Genomic DNA, 13471 nt, shown 5'->3' on the forward strand with positions numbered 1-13471 from the left:
CCCTCTCTGTCAAATAAATAAATAAATAAAATCTTAAAAAAAAAAAAAGAAAGTTGACATCTTCATGAACATTTGCTCTATACTTTCAAATGTACATAGCAATTCTACATGCTGTATTTGATCTGCACAGTAGCCCTGTGAGGTAAGGGATTTTTTTAACCCTTGAAACCTATGGGAATTCAGCTCTGGAGAAGAAACCAACACATTCTTAAACAATTCTTCGAACTGGTGTTAAATGATTTGATCTGCTGACTTACAGGGGCATGGAAAGTAATTGACTTCTTTGGGAGCATATTCATATACCCAAACTTAAATTGCCAAATCTGTGATTATATATATTAGATGCTCAATAAATGCCACTGGAGACAAGTTGCATCCATGCATTAACAAATGTTACCTTTAAGGAAACTGTGAGAATAGCATATCCTTCCCTGTGATACCTACTGCACTAGCCCAGTGCTTGAAACAGTTAGGAATTCAGTGTACAGAATTAAACCAAACTGGTAGGAGACTGACCCTACTAATAGTGTTTACTATATGCCAGATAAAGTTCTAAGTACTCTGCATTTCTTGCTCCATCCAAATCTCATGACAGTTTTATGAGGCATGGGCTATGGTTATGCCCCTTTTTCAGGAAAAGCAAAGTAACCTCAGGGAGGCTAAGTAATCTGTCCAAAGTAACACAAGTGTTAAGAGCTTAGGGTCTTTTCATTATTCACCCAGTAGACCATAAAGCTAATAGTCACTTCAGAAATTTGGAGACAGAGATTGCCTCAAGCTCAGATGGTCAGAAAAAAATAGAAAACAGGTCATCAAAGTACCTGTCAAACTTGATAAAGTGAGAAGAGGACACTCCAAGAGAGTGAGTGAGGCAGGAGGAAAAATCACACAATGAATATGTATTAGAGTCAGTAACATCAGCAACTGTAACAAACAGACCCCAAAAGCTTAATGACCTATTAAGTTGATTTCTTGCTCATGTGAAGTCCAAAGAGTGCATTTTTAGGAATAAGATTTCCTTCCACATTGTCTTCAGAAACCCAGACTCCTTTCATCTCGTGGGTATACCAGCTCCAAAATCTTGGCAGGTACTGTTGGATCCTGAGCACCTTTCTAGAATGCAAGGAAAAAGAGAACATAGAGAAGCATTCTAGAAGTTTTTAGAGGTCAAGCCTGGAAGTTGCTCATTTGACTTCTATTTTTTTTAAGTTTTTATTTAAATTCTAATTAGGTAACGGACAATGTAATATTAGTTTCAGGTCTATAATTTGGTACTTCAACATTTCCATACAACACCCACTCCTCATAAGTGCCCTCCTTAATCCCCATCATCTATTTAACCCATCCCTGCCCCCTCCCCTCTGGTAACCATCAGTTTGTTCTCTAGGGTTGAGAGTCTGTTTCTTGGTCTGCCTCTCTTTTTTACCCCTTTGATAATTTGCTTTATTTCCTAAATTCCACATATAAGTGAAATCATATGGTATTTGCCTTTCTATGACTGACTTATTTTGCCTAGGATAATACTCTCTAGTTCCATCCATGCAAATGGCAAGATTTCATTCTTTTTTATGGCTGAGTAATATTCCAGTGTGTGTGTGTGTGTGTGTGTGTGTGTGTGTGTGTGTTTGTGTGTGTGTGTGTGTGTGTGTGTGTGTGTGTGTGTCCCACATCTTCTTTATCCATTCATCACTTCTACTCTTGTTCCGCTGGCCTAAATTCAATGCCATGGCCACATACAGCTGCAAGGGAGACTTAGGAGAAGTATTCCTGGGAAGATGAGAAGGCGTAGCAATCTCAACTACATTATGCAAACTGGACTTTACTCCATGTCCCACAGAATGCTCTATTCACTTCTTACAGTCTGATCTAGTCTTAGATGTCATTTATCACTGACCATAATAATAAGAGTTAACTGAAAGGAAACCAGTCGAACATAATACTCACTCTAGAGTTAGCAACCACCTACAATCTGTTCCATGAATATCTACCTTCTTCCAGAACTGTGTTCTCATTTGGGGAAAATGTGACAATTTTAGCAATATAATGGACATACAAAAATTACCTAGCCAAAGTAACTATGCACAACACCCAAGAGGAAAAAAAGGCAGGAAAAGAAAAGGTAATGGACACATGGGATATAACTACAAACAAGAGAATATCACTTAGGTTTATGAAAGGAGAGGAGAATGGAAGAACTAAAAAGGCAATATGCTAGATGTGTATGGAGCACATATGGAGTGAACATGCAAACAAATATTTCATTCAAGGGAGAAATGGGAAAAATTAGGAAAGAAGAGAGACAAGGGTTAAAGACAAGATTCTCCTGTCACCCTAAAAACAAAGTCAAGAGACCACCTAATACAAATATACTAATAAAGACACTTGAATTAGTGTTTTATGAAAAATACTGCTCAAATGGAGAATGCAAATTCTTCCATTCCTCCATACTGTTGCCCATCCCCAGGATTGCTCTGAGGCAATCCAACAAACTTCAAATAGATAATGACACTAAGGCTACAAAAGCCAAAACTGGTGTCTATATCTGTTTACCTCATTTCTTCCTTTCCCATTCACTGTTTCACAAAGTGGTTTCTTTCCCCACCACATCACTGGAACCACTCCAGCCAAATTCAACAACCGGCTCCATCTTACCAGAGCCAATGGTCCCCTCTCTGTCCTCAAATCTAATGTCCTCCCAGCTGCACTGAACACAGTTGATCACTCCCTCCTTTTTTAATAATTTTTTTGTGGTTTCAGCGACCGAACTGGTTCCTCCTTCACCAACTAATCTCTGGAAGTTTATAAGCCCCAGAATCCTCTTCTCTGTCTTACATCAGTGGGCTCATTCGGTCCAATAGCTTTAAATATCATTGATATTTTAATACTCCTGAAGTGTATCTCCTGCTAACATTCCAATATCCCCTTGGAAATCAGATAGGCTGCTCTAAAAGGTCCTCTAAATTACTGACTTAGACCAAAAATCCCTAAGATTCTCCCTCTACAAAATCCCTTTCTCCATCTGTCTTTCTCATTTTGGTAGATGGCACCATCAGTCATGCCAAACCTTAGGATCACCTAAGTTTCTTTTCTCTCCTTCAAACCCCCCAGCCAATCTGACAACTTCTCCTTCCAACCCTACCTCTAAAACATCCCAAATCTCTCCATCAACATTGTTCCCCATGGTCCATGCCATCATCACCTCTCATGATGAACATTTCCTAAAAGATCTCCCTTCTAACATTCTGGGCCTCTTCTAAAAATTCAGAAGTCAGAGTAATCTTTAAACCATAAATCAAACAATGTATTGCTATCATTAAAAACCCTCTCATGATTTCCCATTGTTCTTAAACTCTAAAGTCCTAAGTATCACTGAAAAGTATCTACCTCCGTAAACTCATTTAATGAAACCCTGCCCCACTTTGCCATGTTCCTGTCACACTAGACTTCTTGTATTCCTCAACCACACCAAGTCCCCACCTCTTCTAAACTAGCTTTTATTACATTCTGCCTTGGTATCCTGTTTATTTCATTCTTAGTACTTATGGCAAACTTAATTATCTAATTTACATATTAGTTTCCTTATTTATTATTTGTCTCTTTCTCTAAACCATAAGATTCAAAAGGCAGAAGCTATATCTTGGTTGTTCATTGCTCTATCTTTAATGTCTAGCACCAATAGCTTACAGAAATGGTCCTCGCTTAAAAAAAAATCGTTAAATGAATGAATTAAAGGAAGAAATGTGTCTCCTTTGCCACCTGAATCTTCCACCAGTACCATCTTCTGACCAAGGTTTGAAATCTGCTGAGATGTGATCAGGGAAAATAGCACAATAGAATTCTAAGTCGCTGTTATGCAGTGGTGATGCAAATAAAAGTTTAAATACAGCTGTTTTGGGGTGGGGAGGGGGTATGGGAGGGGAAGTGGAAGGAAGCAGAAAATTGTTGTTATGTGCCTCTGGGGCTCAGGGAAGCCAGAGGGGGTGAGGCATGGAAATCACAAAGTAAAAGTTTCAGAACCACCACTCTTGGCTTTCACTTTCCAGCCCACAATAACTACCAAAGTACAGTCATTCTATTTCCAGGTTTCTATTTCTAAGCTGTAAGAATAGAGCAAATTTTAGAGTATTACAGACTTTCACGGGGGAAAAAAAAAAGATTACCTAAAAATATTTTCACCTTTGCCAAGAACTGCTTCCAAACACAAACCTTAGCTTGTCACACCTGCCCCATTTCCCCCTTTTTCCTTCCTTGCTACTACCTATTCCCCTCACCATGCCAGATACATCTGCTACCATTAAGAATTAGCTAACATGTCCCAAGTAATTTGAGCTTTTCAAATGGAAAGCGTTCCAGAAATAAAAATAAGGTGTTAAATAGTTACAAGTCGTTTCTACCAGAATTATTGTTGAGACTTTCCATTTTTCTATTTTTAAGTCTTCACCCTTATGTTTTACCGAAGATAATGCCAAAGCATGTGATATTTCACCATATGATTAGTTCTCAAATAAGGGACACAAAGCTAGTATTAGCTGAAGCCACATTTCCTATTTTCTCTTTAAAATATGCACCAGCCTAAAAGAATAAAAATTTACCCTCTGGAATTTGAGAAACAAGAGAGGATCACAGGGGAAGGGAGGGGAAAATGAAACAAGATGAAACCAGAGAAGGAGACAAACCATAAGAGACTCTTAACAAACTGAGGGCTGCTGGAGGGGAGAGGGTGGGAAGGTTGGGGTGACTGGGTGGTGGGCATTGGGGAGGGTCTGTGCTATGGTGCGCGCTGTGAATTGTGTAAGACTGATGATCCACAGACCTGTACCCCTGAAACAAATAATGCATTATAGGTTTTTTTTTTTTTTAATTTCCCTTTGTCCAAAGTCTGACAAGTTGGATTCGAGCTCTCTTCACTGTACAGGTTTCAGATATTAGATTTAAGTTTTCTTTAATACCAGATTTATTATTTTTTTTAATATTTTATTTATTTATTTGACAGAGAAAGATCACAAGTAGGCAGAGAGGCAGGCAGAGAGAGAGAGAGACAGAGAGACAGAAGCAGGCTCCCTGCTAAGCAGAGAGCCTGATGTGGGACTCGATCCCAGGACCCTGAGATCATGACCTGAGCCGAAGGCAGAGGCTTAGCCCACTGAGCCACCCAGGTGCCCAATACCAGATTTATTTTTTAGAGAAGTTTTAGGTTTACATAGAAAGTGAAGAGCAAATAGTACGGAGTTCCCAAGTACCTCTTCCTTCTACCCCAACATGGCCCGCCTCCCTCTTTCCCCTATTGTTAACATGTTGCATGAGCAAGGTATATTGGTTAAAGTTAAAATTGATCAAACCAAGTTGACACACTATAAATTTTCATTCAGCTGACATTTATGAAGTACCTACTATGTGCCAGGTAGAGTGGTAAATGCTTGCACACTCATTATTTAATCTTCATAACCATCATCCCAGTGAGAGATTGTCCCATTTTAGAGATGGAAAGTTTGTGAATTAGACTTTAACTTGACCATGTTTGTAAGGGCCATGGCCAGCGACAGAGAGACAAATAAATAAAAATAAAGACCATGACAGTTGTCGTGTGCTTATAATATGTGGCAGGCAGAATAATGACCCCCCTAAAATGCCCACATCTTAATCCCTGGAACCTCTGAATGTGTTGCCTGAATGGTAAAAGAGACTTTCCAGATGTGACTGATTAAAGAATATTCTAGACTATCCAAGTGAGTCCAGTATAACCCTAAGGGCCCTCATCTAAAAGAGAGGCAGGGAAGACCATCTGAGTAAGAGATGTGATGATGGGAGGAAAGATCGCTGTGATATAATGGCCAAAAGGGGGCCACAGCCAAAGAAAGAAGGAAACCTCTAGAATCTGAAAAAGGCAAGGAAACAGATTCTCCCCTAGAGCTTCCAGAAAGAATGCAACCCTGCCAACAACTTAATATTATTCACTGAGACCCATTCTAGACTTCTGACATCCAGAACTGTGTGTCTGAAGCCACCAAGTCTGTAGTAAGTTTTTATAGCAGCAATACAGAGCTGGTATATTGTATACCCTTTAAACATCTACAAGTGCTGTTATGTTTAAGTATGGTATGTGTCATGTTTGCTTCCACATCTTCAGCATCTGTCACAGTGCCTGTTGTTTGTAGTGGTTATTAATGATAATTTAAATCCCACAGAAAGCATAACAGTAATTCAAACCATACCTGACATCATTCATTTTCATGACAAAAAAAGGAATTGAACTATTATTACTCGAATCAATTAAGCTGTTTTCTTTAATCACCTATGTAAGTACTTCTACCACTTTTTCCAAAACTGGAGATTCGTAACATCTTTTATTTTTCAAAAGTCAGATGATTTAGCTGGGATTAGAAACTGATAGATTCCAAGATGTTAGCAGGCCTTTCTCAAATCTCTTCCAGTTCCGTCCTTCGGTTAAGCTAACTCATCAGAAAACCTAGGTGTTTAGCCTACTTTCCCCTCACTCGACAACGGTCTTTACCAAACAGTATTTTAACACTAAACATTGGCTTTCACTGAGGGCCAAGAAGAGAGAACTCCAGAAATCCTAGTACTTTTTCTGGTAAAGCACTTAAACAAATGTTTCCAATGTTACTAAAAACCCCTAACACAAAGAATTCAGTCAACAGTCTCTCTAGGGTGTCCTCATAAAGATGTTGTTGGTTTCTCTAGAGAAGCTGCGTCGATTATAACCGGAGAAAATGCAAGTTACAAAGACTGTTCAGTTTCTCTCAATCTTTCCCCCCTAGCTGCCAAGTAGGTAGAATCTGTGGCTTCTTAGAGTTAGGAGCTCTGGCTTGAGTTTTTTTCCATTTGAAAATTATTTTTATTTTGTGGTCCTTGGTTTATAATATCACCTGCCCTGCCTTAAAGCAGTTTTGAAAGTTGGAAGAATGAACATGAATCCACAAATAATATGTTGAGCCACATTCTACCTTTAGTATTTATTACTGTCCTGATGAACATAAGTGTTTCAGGAGACATGCTTGCCAAATGCTGTGCAACGATCAACTAGCAAACCCCTACACACCTGCAGAGGGGACCATTTGCTGTTCAAAATCCTGGGGTTAAGCACAGAGAAGATGACTTCTACACAGTACAAAAGACTTTTTCAGGTAACACTCAACCCAGAAGATATCCATTTTCTGCTGCAAAGCAGGACAGGTTGAAAAATATTTGGGAAGAACCATGGAGATCTAATAAGAACAAATGCTTGAAACAAAATCATGGATTCTGTCCCTTAAAGTTTGGACTTTGAGCAATTCATCCAGGAGCTAAGAGATCTCCAGAGTTTTAACATCAGGTCGGGTAGGAGGCACTGACCAGTCTGTAATGTCATTACATGACAGACAGTGAGGGATAGTAATTAGCCAGTTGTATAAAAGGAGGCAACCAAACACACAGAAACCGGAGACATTTCAAGTGGCCATTCATACAGGAACCAGGCAGGAACCTCAGCCGCAAATCAGACTTTCAGTCACCCTTGTTCTTGTAGCCCCAACTCATTTTGGCCCAAGAAACGTTTCTCTGATGCCTCTTTGGTGCTAAATACTGCCGTAGGCACCTGGAAATAAACAAGATGAATGATACATGGTCTGGGCCCACAACAGTCCTGCATTCTAGCAAAGCAAACAGACATAGGAACAAATAATTATAAGGTTGCATGAGAGTTACAGTTAAAATAGTGTGTATGAAATAAGAGGCCAAACACAAAGAGAGTCTGAGGATGGAGATAAAATAGAACTCCGGTTATGAAGGAAAGAGACTGTTTTTGAGGTGGGAGGGGTGGCGCAGGGGGCAGGGACAGAAGAGAACAGCAGGCAGAGGGCAAAATATAGGAAACTCATGGAAGCATAAAACAGGTTCAGGGAGAAAAAGCGAAAATAAAGGAAGGAGTGGGGAGTAGGCAGAGATTAGGATATAATAAAGGTTTCTGGGGAGAGACAAGGTACAATCAGGCTTCTACTCTTTAAAGTTTCCTCTGGAGCAATAGCTGACTAGATTGTTTTGCACCAACAATCCCGCTGAAAACAATTAGAAAAGCTTGGCAGGTGGGCAGTGGGGAATGATTTGAAAAACAAACGAACAAACAAACCTAAGCTTGAACGAGTCAAAAGGACTACTAAGGCAGCGAGGATCTGCGGAGTCAGGATCCAGAAGATGGTGGAAGCCAAGAGACTTGAGAAGGGCATTTGGGAATACGTTCCCCTCTACCCCAGGCGATTGTCAATTACAGTCCTGAAAGCAGCAACCGAGACGCTGAAAAGCCAAGCATACCAGAGCGTAAGGGGGCAGAATTTGGCCCAGAAAAGGGGGCCCAGCAAATATCTCAACTGCCAGTCAGGACCACAAAGGGCTACACCGTAGGAGGAAGGATGAACTGGAAATAAAACAGCGCTCGAAAAGATTAAAACACGGCTTTAAGTCACTTGGATTCCTAACTGGGAAAAGGTGATCATCCTCAAACCTAGTTACCTAACAAATGTGAAAATAAGTCCTTTCTGGAGCGAGTTTGTATGATGTACAGCATCAAAACATCCAGAACATTTTTAGTGCAGATATGTGGCTCTCTGTCAGAAATAATCAGACAGGGGTGTCTAGGTGGCTCTGTCCGTTGCGTGTCTGCCTTTGGCTCAGGTCATGATCCCAGGGTCCTGGGATCGAGCCCCGTGTTGGGTTCTCTCCTTGGCAGGGAGTCTGCTTCTCCCTCTCCCTCTGTAATCCCTCTCACTCTTGTTCTCTCTCAAATAAATAAAGAAAATCATTAAAAAAAGAAAATTTGAAAAAAAATCAGACATTTAAGGAGATAAGATACAATTAATTGAAAATCGTGATTTTTAACAAAGACAGAAAAAGACCCACAGGGAATCCAGAGTTCTAAGACACAGATTTTGAAATGATCCAGATAACATGTTTAAGAAGTCAAATTACAAATGGAAAATTTGGGCAGAAAACTGGAAACTAGAGAAAAGAAACTATATACTACACTCTGCATAAATTGGACTACATTACAATGAAGAGCTTGTGTGGCATTAAAAAAGAGAAGAGAAATCCCACATAACAGGGGAAAATATTTTCAACATGTATAAATGGGAAGGATTTATACCCAGAGTATATTGTTAAAGGAAGAAGAAACTCCAAGGAAGGGTGGAGGGGAGAAAGAAAGAAAGAGAAATAGAGAAAAATGATCCAATGAAAAATGGGCCAAAAGATTTAAATTAGCATTTCTAAGAAGTAGATATTCAAGTAGGCAATAAACATAAAAATGTACTCAGTTGTACTGGTCACCAGGAAAATACAAGTTAAAACCCCAGTGGGATATAGCTACATACCTAATAAAAGGGCTGAAGTTTAAAAGACTAACAACATCAAGTATTGGCAAAAATGTGAGTAACTGAAACTCTCATACATTACTGGCAAAAATATCAATTGGAACAGTGACTTTGGGAAACTATTTGGTATCTACTGTTGCTAAATATATGTATTCCTATAACCCAGAGCTCTCACCTTTAGGTATATAACCAACGGAAGTGTGCATGTATGTGCATCAAAAGACATCTCAAGAATAGTTATAATAGCACTGTTCTGTTTTTTAATCACCAAAAACTGGAAATAACCCAAATATTCATCAACATTAGAAGGATAAACTGTACCGTGCTCATACAGTGGAATCCAATACAGTAATAGGAAATTAGTGAACTACATCTACCCAAGTGACATAGATAAATCTCACAAACATAATGTCTAATGAAAGAAACCCGAGAGAAAAGAAGAGTCTGTATTGTTTGGTCCCATTTATTTGAAGTTCAGAAACGGGCAAAACGAATCCAAGGTTTAAAAATTTGGTTGGGATACTGGCCACCTTGACAAGAGGACAAAGTGAACGGGGGGCAGGGGGTGTCATGTGGGGGACCATTTTATGGTGTTAGTAAAGCCTATTTCATGATCTACTGGGTGATTACTCATGGATCTATTTACTCTGAAAATTCATCAAGCTATGTGCTTATGACTTTTGCACTTTTAAAAATGTTCTATTTTCATTAAAAATTAATTCTGAAAAACTACATTTAAAAGCACAGTAGCAATAAGATTAAAATAATCAACAAGTTTAGAAAATTCTCAGAATTTAGAAAAGTAGATGTGTCAATATTAGCAGTTAATGCATAAATAAATCACCACTTTTATGCATTTTTGCTTTCTTTTCTTTATTGATTTATGAATTTAATTTCACTTCAAGTACTAAAGCAATTTAAAGATAGCTTAGTGTTCTCAAATTTGTACTCAGGATGTTGAGCATGAGGGCATATTAAAAACCCACAAACAGTAGATCTGTCTAAACTTGTTGGAGTTCTGAGTTTAAAGCAATTTTCTCAGAAGCCCAACTTAAAATATTTAAGATAGCTATTCCAACAACCCTGGGTTTGAAATTTAGATTAGGAGTGGTGAAGCACAAAATTAAAAAGTAAATAATAAATCTTTCAGACTTATGATTCAAAATAATTGAGTGAACACAGACATTTACCTCTCCTTACAAAAACCATTGACGAAAATGTGTAAAAATAATCATTCCACAGTCTATTGGGAGTCTGTGATCAGTGTCAGCAACAGACCAGAAAAGAAAGAAATATCTGGTAGCTGTAAATTCAATCGTATCAGCCTAACAGTGACACCCAAAAGAGCTGAGAAGTGAAGGAAATCCTACCCTTTCACAACACAGGCAAAAGCAAGGACATTTCAAAGAGACTTTTTCCCAGCAAAAGCTCAGCATTGCAACGTCATTGAGGCTGAGAGAAGATGGCAGTGGGCGTTCAGCAAAGCACGCTGGGTGGCAGAAGATTGAGTTAATTATCCTCTTTGTGACATGTTGTCTTCATTGGTCCATGCAGGGTCTTGCTCTTGTTGTATTTTATTGATTGATTCTTTCAGTCCCGTCCCTCATTCTCATTTACATGCCCTCAGTGTTTTTCCTCACTCAGCGCTATGTTTTTAAGTTATCCTTGTGCCTGTGTACAACTGGTCAGATGCTTCTGATTACTGCCCGGGGGTTCCATGAGCTGCACCTTTGACGTGTGATTAAGGGCTTTCCAGTGGTGCGCATCTGGATGACGCCTGACTCCCCACTCCCACAAATAACGCTGTGATGAGCACGTCTCAATGCAACCACCTTACAGACCTCTACGAGAACTCTCTGGGACATGAAACCAAAAAAGTGGAACTTCTGGTTGTAAGGTATACAGATTTCTAATTTGGTTAAGAGCTGCCGTATTTCTCCCTAGAAGAGCTGCGGCAATCTATACCCCGTTCTCCCTCCAGCGATGTATAATGGTTCTTATTTTCCCATAGGCTGTTACCCACTCGTCTGATGTTTGCCAAACTGATAGGTGCAAAATGATAGTTCTTGTTTTAATATGCATTTCTCTAATTACTAATTACCAATGATTTAGAGCATATGTTCATATCCCTTATATTCATTTGCTTTCTTCTGTGAATTGCTGGTTCTCCACCCACCCACCCCCCAATTTTTTTTTTGTTTCTACTCAAGTATCATTTTCTTATTTGCAGGAGTTACTTGTAGTTTGACACTGCAAATATTTTCTCCCGGTTTGTCATCTGACTGTTTACTTTGTCCACATTTTCTTCATTGGACAGAAATCCTTAACTTTTATAAAATCAAATTTCTCCCTTTTCTCCCCCTCTGCTTTTGTTTTTGATTTGGAGATTTATTTAAGAAGTCCCATTCCCTGTGGACACAAAATCTCCAACATTATCGTAGTTTAATTTTATAGCTTTATCTTTCACCTTTAGTTGTTTTATGCACCTGCAGTCCACTTTTGAACTTGGTACTATGTAGGGTTCTCTTTTTCTCCATACAGTGAGCTTGTTTTCCCATTGATTTCTGGGGCCACTTTGGTCATGTATTAAATTCCCTTATACACAATGTCTGTCCCTGAATTCTCTATTCCATTCCATTGATTTGTTCTTACACCAGTATCACATATATTTTCCTTGAGATGACTTTGTAATCTGCCTTATTATCTAAATGGGTAACTCTCCTCTTTGTTTCTCCTTTTCAAAATTTAGATATTTACAGAAATTTCTTCCTTATTGATTTTAGAGTAAAATTATTGAGTATCTCAAAAAATCCAAATTGTATATACGGACCATATCTTTATCCATTCATCTGTTGAAGGCCATCTTGGCTCTTTCCATAGTTTGGCGATTGTGGACATTGCTGCTATGAACATTGGGATACATAATGCCTTTCTTTTCCCTACATCTGGATCTTTAGGGTAAATACCCAGTAGTACAATTCCCAGGTCATAGGTTAGTTCTATTTTCAACTTTTTGAGGAACCTCCACACTGTTTTCCAAAGTGGCTAGACCAACCTGCATTCCCACCAACAGTGCAAGAGGGTTCCCCTTTCTCCACATCCTCTCCAACATGTGTTGTTTCTTGTCTTCTTTTTTTGCCATTCTAACTGGTGTAAGGTAGCAGAGGAAGTCAATCATCATATGGTTTCACTTATTTGTGAAACGTAAGGAATAGCATGGAGGACATTATAAGAATGAAGGGGAAAATGAAGGGTGGGAATCGGAGGGGAAGATGAACCATGAGAGACTGTGGACTCTGAGAAGCAAATTGAGGGTTTCAGAGAGGAGGGGCCTGGGGAGGATGGGTGAGCCAGGTGATGGGTATTAAGTGGGGCAAGAATTGCATGGAGCAGTGGGTGTTATAGGTAAAAAAATCTTGGAACACTGCATCAAAAACTAATGACATACTGTATGGTGACTAACATAATAAAAATAAAATAATCAAAAAGAAATCCAAATTGATTTTGGATTTGGGTTACATTTTGTAATTATTTTAAACAATTGTCTCACATCAATTAAATGATTGATTTAAACTAACTTAGAGGTAATGACATTTTAATAAAATTTAGTCATCTATTTTAAGAGCACGGAATGTTTCTCTGTTTATTATGATCTTTTCTGTCCTTTAATAGAGCTTAAACTTTTTTCCCATATAGGTGTTGTATAACTTTGGTTATTTTAATTCCTGGATACACTGGAGCAGGGGTCATCAAATTTGTAAAGGACCAGATAGCAAATACTTTAGGCTTTGTGGGCCATATAGCTTTGTTGAAAACCACACAACCCTCCCACTGTTGCATGAAAGCAGCCATAGAGAATATTTAATGTGTGTGTCTCTGTTCCAATAAAATTTTATTTATAAAAACAGGTGGTTGGCGGGGCGCCTGGGTGGCTCAGTGGGTTAAGCCGCTGCCTTCAGCTCAGGTCATGATCTCAGGGTCCTGGGATCGAGTCCCGCATCGGGCTCTCTGCTCAGCAGGGAGCCTGCTTCCTCCTCTCTCCTCTGCCTGCCTCTCTGCCTACTTGTGATCTCTCTCTGTCAAATAAATAAATAAAATCTTTAAAAAAA

The 13471-nt window shown here is 39.0% G+C and overlaps 1 long non-coding RNA gene across 1 annotated transcript in view; it reads right to left on the bottom strand.

Moving 5' to 3' along the window:
* The window catches only part of LOC132007319 (uncharacterized), a 34985-nt gene that overhangs the window by 3080 nt on the left and 18434 nt on the right, over positions 1-13471 (bottom strand). Inside the window, exon 2 of the long non-coding RNA XR_009401305.1 lies at positions 957-1113. This is a non-coding gene — a long non-coding RNA (uncharacterized LOC132007319). The remainder of the gene's footprint in view (positions 1-956; positions 1114-13471) is intronic.

The sequence above is a fragment of the Mustela nigripes genome, chromosome X (assembly GCF_022355385.1).
Source record: "Mustela nigripes isolate SB6536 chromosome X, MUSNIG.SB6536, whole genome shotgun sequence".
Taxonomy (NCBI): Eukaryota; Metazoa; Chordata; class Mammalia; order Carnivora; family Mustelidae; genus Mustela; species Mustela nigripes.